Raw genomic sequence first — 8,092 nt, forward strand, 5'->3', positions numbered from 1 at the left:
CAGTCAGTGCAAAATGTTTCCGACCAGGTAGCTCGTATCTGGGGTCAAGGACTCTGATTAGCTTCTTGAATCCCTCATTTTCGACAGTGCTAATGGGAAGCATGTCTTTTGCAATGCAATATGCAACTGCATTTGTGATGTCTTCTTGTCTCTTCGTTTTTTTGTCGTAAGGCACGGTGCTCGAAAATGATGCTACTATGGTTTGCTGCTGTGTAGTCACACTGAATACTGGGCTGGTGCTTATAGATGGTCCCATTCCACTAACAACACTAGTTTGTGACTGTAATTTTTTACTTTCTGTGTGTTCTAACGGGTGATGTTGTTTTAAATGGTGAAATAGGTTCTTGGTGTTGCCTGTCTTTGCTGGCACGGATCTGCGACACAGTTTGCAGTGCAAGCTGCTCTGATTTATGTCTGATCATAAAAAGCCAAAATATCTCCAAATTACCGAAGATGAATGATCTTTTCTGTCGACGATGTCATCGTCCTTCGAGCTGGTCGTTGGCAGCACTACATTTGCTTCAGTGTCGCTCTTTTCTTCACTCTAACTACAATCCTGTCAGCCACCACCATGTGGGTAAACAACACCACGTTAGCTGCCCGGTCTGCAACACGCACACGCATATCATGCGCAAAGCATAAACATATATAGCGAACATTTATCGAACTTTTGTTAAAATTATATAGAGCACAATTATATCGCAATAATTATCGTTATCGAATTATCGCCCAGCCCTAGTCTGGCTCCGTTATGGTTTTAACCCTTCGTTCCTGATCCCCCCCGCCGGTTCCGACCTGGTTCCTGTGTTTTAACCCCTGGATGGATCGCCTGGCTATGGACTCTCGCTTCTGTTTTGGATACCCCTTTGGATTTTCTCATGGATTGTTTACCCCAGAATCACTACCCCTGGACACCTGCACCCCTTGGACATGCCCCCCTGTCTCCATACCCTCTCCTGCATGGCTTTTTCCCCAGTGTTTCCTCACTAATCTGGATCGTGTCGCCTGCATAGGGCCCGCGGGGAAAGAACTGTTCGTGACAATAGCAGCAGATAGTACTGTTTACTTAGTGTTGGTTTGGAATGTTGTAGTCCTGGCTCTTGAAAAGCTCAATCAGTTAGATAATCTTAGAGTTATCTGCTTTTGTATCTGCTTTTTTATTTTTTCTATTAATACCAGAGGTATTCGAAGTGTCGTAAAAAGAAAGGTGATTTTATTTGTAAAAATGAGTGCTGTTTTTTATTTTATACAGGAGGACTGATTTCCTCTCTGGTTTTATAATTGATCTATTCTTGGATGGCGTGGAAAAGGATAAAAAAGGTAAATAACGTGCATATAAGGAATCTTTGTAAATCCCATTTTTCTCTCCTTGTTTAGTTTTTTGGAAAGCAATGTTTGGAAAAAATAATTTGGAAGTTAGTTTGGACAACTCCTGATAGATATTGTATTACAAATAAAGTTAAAGAGATATCGTTTAAAATTGTTCACAAGTTTTATCCAGTTAAAATCGCACTTTCTAAATCTAAGCATGAGCAGGATGATCTGTGTGTTTTTTGTCGGGCTGAAAGGGAATCTTTGGTGCAATTATTTGTAAGGTGTATATCTGTGAAGTTTTATTGGGCGGACTTGCAGAGTTCTGTTTGTAGGCATTTAAAGGCATTTTTTAGATTTAAAGATTTTGATATTTTGTTGTATTAAGAGAAAAAAAAAGCATCTATAGTAAATTAGTCATTCTGGGTACTTTTCATATTTATAAATTAAAACGGTCCAATAATACTACTCTTTTTATTACTTTTAAGATGGATTTGAAATACTTATTTTAATTCTAAAAAAATTGAAAAGTGCAAAAGCAGGATAACATTTGACAAATGTAAAAAATAATTTGGTTATATAATTTACTTCATTATCTGTGGCAGTTGTTTTTTTCTGATTGTGTTTTTTTTGTACCGGTGTCTGCTCCTCTAGTTGTATTTGTATTTGTAAATTCTTTAGACATTTAATACAAATTAAAAAAAACTGATGCGAATGATCAGGAAGTGTATGTAAATAGCCGAATTTCAATCAAAATAAAATCCTTCTGCTGCCACAGTAGCGTATGACGTTATTTCTTCGTAATGAACTGTAATTCCTCAAACATTCTGCCAAATTTTAAAGGGTACTTTTTTGAATTTTTAATCGCCTCCACTAATCCCCAGGTTGAACAGATCTAAGATTATTAGAAGTTTTTATTACTTTTACAGCACCTTTCTTGGTATATTTTTTTCCTTAGAAATGTTTTTTTCCTGTTCAATGAAAAAGGTTTTGAGATGCAAGCTTTTAAAGGAGCTGTATCTGATATTTGTAATTAATAATAATAATAATAATAATTAATAATTGCTTACACTTATATAGCACTTTTCTGGACACTCCACTCAAAGCGCTTTACAGGTACTGGGTATCCCCTCCACCTCCACCAATGTGCAGCCCCACCTGGATGATGCGACGGCAGCCATAGTGCGCCAGAACGCTCACCACACACCAGCGAGAAGAGAGCAGAGTGATTAAGCCAGTTCATAGATGGATATTATTAGGAGGCCATGATGGGAAAGGGCCAATGGGAAATTTGGCCATGACGCCGGGGTTACACCACTACTCTTTTCGAGAAACGCCCTGGGATTTTTAATGACCATAGAGAGTAACGACCTCGGTTTTACGGCTCATCCGTAGATGAGGACGGCGCCTGTTTACAGTATAGTGTTCTTGTCACCGTACTGGGGCATTAGGACCCACATGGACCACAGGGTGAGCGCCCCCTCCTGGCCCCACTAACACCTCTTCCAGCAGCAACCTTAGTTTTTCCCAGGAGGTCTCAAATCCAGGTACCGACCAGGCTCACACCTGCTTAGCTTTAGTGGGTTGCCAGTTGTGAGTTGCAGAGTGATATGGCTGCTGGCCATATTAAATCAAATAATTTATATTTTAATTCAATCATTTATTTAAATTATAACCAGTTTAAAAACTGCTGGGGTTTATAGAGCACCTCCCATTCCCAGACTGGGACCATGCAGTGATGGACAGGGAGTGAGCTTCACGCTACATACGTCAGGTGTAAATCAGCTGTATCTATCGGTAACGACATGGATACATGAGACACGCTCTTGCTAGCAACGTTAAAATTTCATTTTTCAATAAGCCAAATATACATACCCAAGAAATGCTGGAAATCCTCATCGTCCACCAAATCACGTGAGGCTTGCAAAATATGAGACGCCTGAGGTCTGTAGCTGCTCCATGTGTGCCGGTGTTGTACGTCTCTCAAGTCCGAAAATCTCCCGAGACTGCCAGCCGGGGACACTGCCAGCCACGCCCTTGTGCAGGGTTTTAGGTCACTTCGCTGGCCGTGCCTGAGAGCGTAAATGTGTTTCTTAGATGATATGTTTTTCTTAGAGATATGACCCATAGCCTGTACCCCCAGATAACATTAGATAACGAACGAGGCGGTTTAATTTTTGTCTGTAGCCATTTTTGTGGGAGAGGGGGATGCTGCATGTGACTGTGTGGTGAAATCGGTCCAAACTTTTCAAACTTGGTTATGTTGTAACATGTACCTGATTTAAAAACATTACGTTTAATATTTTTAATGTTTAAAACACTACATTACACTGTGTAGAGAATTATTTTTAAGCTTTTACAACCTAGGAGCTCCATCTGCAGAGACGTTGTTGGTAAAATATACAGATCCAGCCCCACAATGTTCTTCTCAAAAGATAAAATAACCTTTACATTTTTTAATTCAATGTAATTTCTTTCCTTCACCCACATCATGCGGGTCTGGGATTGCGCGTTAATATTTTTAATGTTTAAAGACATTACCTGCAGGGTGTAGAGAATTATTTTCAAACTTTTAAAAGATGGTTATATTGTTAGAGGTCTCTGGTTTAAAAACATAACGTTTAATATTTTTAATGTTTAAAAATTGCATACACTGTATAGAGAATTATAATAAAACTTTCATATCCTAGCAGTTCCAACTGTCGAAACTTTATCATTAAAATTTAAAGATCCACCCCCACAATGTTCTTCTCAAAAGATAAAATAACTTTTACATATTTTAATTACTTTCTGTTCTTTACCCACATCACGGGGATCTGGGGTTGCGCGTTAATGTTTTTAATATTTAAAGACATTACATTCAGGGTGTGGAGAATTATTTTCAGACTTTTATAGCCTCCTATCCATTCTGAAATGTGATTCTGGTCATGAGGAAACGTCAACACCTGAGGATGAAGAGTCGCTACAAGAGGTAAATATCTTATTTTAAGAAAAAGCAAACTAACGACTACTTTTTTTAAGCCTTCATTTTCTTTTATCCTTTAATAGAATAATGAAGAGGTCGACGCGGCAATCTTCAAACTACCATCAAGATTGAATGTTTCATGTCTGTGCATGCGTGTTAGCAATAATGTGAATAAAGACGCTGGTCAACCTAGTTTAGCTAACGAGGACCCCAATGCGACTTCTGCTATGGACCAGGTTGTAAAGTCGGTTGTTTGTTGCATCTTCAACCACTGTTTATGGGGTGTTCTGATTGATGAATGCGAAGCCTGTTTGATTAATCATCCAGGTCAGCTGGGGCACTCATGCTTGACTGTCGGGTACAAAGATGTGTCAATTGCAGTGTTAGAAATTTATGTCTCTCAGTTTAGCCTGAAATTCAGCAACTGTTCTTTACATCGCACAAGCCCTGGGTACATTTACTATTACGCAGGATACTGAGCGGGGTTAAAAAATATAAATGACGACCGATCACCACGCCACTATACGAGCTCCTTACTTGAAAATGTAGATGAAATAAAATACTAGACAATATTGTACAAAAGAAAAACGATTTACCTTTTTTACAGAAAGAAAAAAGATCTAAGTAAAACCAGGGGGTGAGAAATATTTGCATTGTGAATAGAGAATAGAATGAGTAATATTGATTGTATACACAAGAATTCTTACAAAGAGTGCTTTATATTCGCCTTTCTACAAACCTGGAAATGAAAATCAAAGAGCCAAAGGCTAATATCCTCAACTTTGTAAAGAGTCTGAGGTATATGTAAATAACATGAGTGAAATCACTTCAAATCTGCTGTTTTCAGATGGGAAACTAAAACCTGGTGCTAACCGCGGGGTCTATTCCAAAATACAATGTGTTTTTGCATACAATATGATCAAATGATCAAATTTGCTTGATCACCCAAGCAAATTTCTTTGCCCTGATGGACAGAGTAGCGCAGATACGGTAGGTGTTCACGGCTATAGAAGTGGAGAGAGAAAGGGTGTTATAATGCTTTTTCAGATGCAGCAGAGTTTTCGAGCCATGTTGGAATAGTAACTACAGGTACTGAACTAATTTTCCGCACCAACATTTAATTGTAGATTGCAACCAGGAGTCTGTAACATCTGTAAAAAGTTTAAAAGTGTGTACTGGGGTGTTTTTTGTCTCTGTGCTTTTGTATTTGAAAAGCTGCTGCTGAAATAAAGTGGTTCACATTTCACATGCTGGTTGTCCTGCGAGTTCCTTCCGGGACACTTCACTCGGTCAGTGTGTGTGTTACTCGGCCATCTGATAGGCCTGCTATCAGAACAAGACAAGCGCCAGGGTCACAGCCCCTCCAGACTTGGTTTTCAGCGGCACAGCCCAGGCGTATTTAGACAACATGTCTATACATGTTAAGATGTAACAGAACCCGTCATTGACATCGCTGTCAGTCCATATCAGGCAGCAGCAGCCTGTTCCTCTGAAATCCCACTTGTGCAGTGTATAAGCCCGATGACCGGACAGCCAGTCTGACACCCGGCCACGGCTGGACTCACAGCCCTCACCAGACTCCCCCCGCCGCCCTAACTCCCCCATCCCTTAGGGGTATAATAGAGCGCTCACACCCGCGGCAGTCATGATCGCCTACCGTTGACGCTAATACGCACTTTTTTACATATATTTATAAAACGAGGGGCACCGCGATGGCGGACATTTGGACCCAGAGGCACCGAACAACTCGGGAAGGCGGGACATCACAATTCGATTCAATTCAGTTCAAGATGCTTTATTGGCATGACCGATGGGTACAGTCAGTGTTGGCAAAGCAAATAGGAATAAAATTAACATGAAACAAAACACAAAATAAAAATAAAATAAACTCTACAGACATATTATAGACATTTACAACTGTTGTGTATCTTAATAAAGAGTTCTTTATATTATTTCGTTCTTATATTATTTTAACTATTTTATTAACTACACAGATCACGCCCTTACACCATATATTCCCGCCTTCTACTCTCCCGTTCTGTTGTCTTGCCATGTCTACTCACTATACTACATCCCTTCCTTTGTTATTTTTAAAGTCCATAACTTTACCATACAATTGTAGCAATTCTATACCAACAGACAGTAAACGGTTATTAACTATTACAACAAAATGCATGTAAAACCTTCCATTTCAGTTCAACACATTCAACTATTTTTTACAACTATTTCTATGCGTACCAACTCAAATTTTAATTCATTCACAAAAGCATCAACAGATTCGTCCTGAAACTGAGTTCTCTGCCTAAATTTATTCCGTTCCAAAACCACATTTCTCCGCGGTGTAAAGTAAGCGTCTAAGGCAGCTACAGTCTGTTCATATGTACCTTTTTCTCCAGGGAGGTTGGCGAAAATCCGCTGCACGGGAGCCCCGATACAGTAATGTAGCCCGTCTCAAAGCATCCGGACCTTCTGTAGATCCACTGGCGATTTAAAAAAAATGTACGACTCCATCCATATCTTGTATTCCGTATACAAATCCGGAGCTCCGAGGTTCAGTGGAAGCGGTGGAGAGAGCTGGGCATAAGCAAAGCTTCTCGGCGCGGCGGCCATATCTTCCACAGCGCAAGCTAAACGAACAGTCCGAAAATTCAAAAGTTCATTTCTTCCAGCAAGAGAACTAAATCTGCAGTGTTCTGCTCGTTCGTCAAGCACTCATCTCTCGTCGCAATAAATGTTGTGTATCTTAATAAAGAGCCGTTCATATATTATTTTAACTATTTTATTAACTACACAGATCACGCCCTTACACCATATAGTCCCGCCTTCTACTCTCCCGTCCTGTTGTCTCGCGATGTCTACTCACTATACTACAACAACAAAGACAAATCATAAAATATTCACAGATACTGTAGACATATGGAGCATTATTGGGAGACAGACTCACTGTTCCTCAGGCTGGGACAGGAGATCACATACTGGACTGCCAGTTCAACTGAGTTCCCCCCTCCCTCTCCCAGTAGGATTGGGACCCGTTGCGATTCTGGCAGGTGTGGGAACTCTGGGACTAGATTTCTGAATTTAGGGAAGAATGTTTCTCTAATCCCAGAGTATCTGTCACAGTGCAGTAGGAAGTGCACCTCTGTCTCCATTTCTCCCCACTGGCAGTGGGAGCACAGCCTGTCCTCTCTGGGCAGCCAGGTCTGCCTGTGTCGCCCAGTTTCTATGGCCAGGCTGTGGTCACTGAGCCTGTACTTCGTTAGGGTCTGTTTCTTTTTGCTGTTTCTTATCTTGGTCAAATATTCGGCTAGTGTGTATTGTCTGTTTGGGCTTCGGTAGCATTCCAGTTTATGTTGTGTTTGCGTGTGTGTGTCCCAGTGTGTGAGATATTGCTGTTTGATCTGTGTTGTGATGTGGTTGAGTGAGAATTGTGGTGCTCTAGCAGTGCTGTCTTGAGGCTGGCTGGTGTCGGTGTGGCTCAGGTCAGTGAGCCTCAGGACCAGCTGGCTCAGGGGGCTCTGTTTTGGGTTCAGCTCTTGGCTCAGCAGGGCTTTGTGGTGGTAGGAATTTTGGTCGCTGTTTTTTAGGTGTAGCCAATACTTTAATATTCTTTTCTGGATGTTTATCAATAGTGGGTACTGGCCTAATTCGGCCCTGCACCCGTTGTTAGGTGTTTTTCTCCGCACACGGAGGATGTTTCTACAGATCTCCATGTGCAGAGTTTCTGTGGGGTGTTTGTCCCATTTAGTGTAATCCTGGTCTGTGAGGAGACCCCACACTTCACTGCCGTATAGGGCAATGGGTTGGATAACACTCTGA

The sequence above is a fragment of the Lepisosteus platostomus genome, chromosome 15 (assembly GCF_059453375.1).
Source record: "Lepisosteus platostomus isolate fLepPlt1 chromosome 15, fLepPlt1.hap1, whole genome shotgun sequence".
Classification (NCBI taxonomy): Eukaryota; Metazoa; Chordata; class Actinopteri; order Semionotiformes; family Lepisosteidae; genus Lepisosteus; species Lepisosteus platostomus.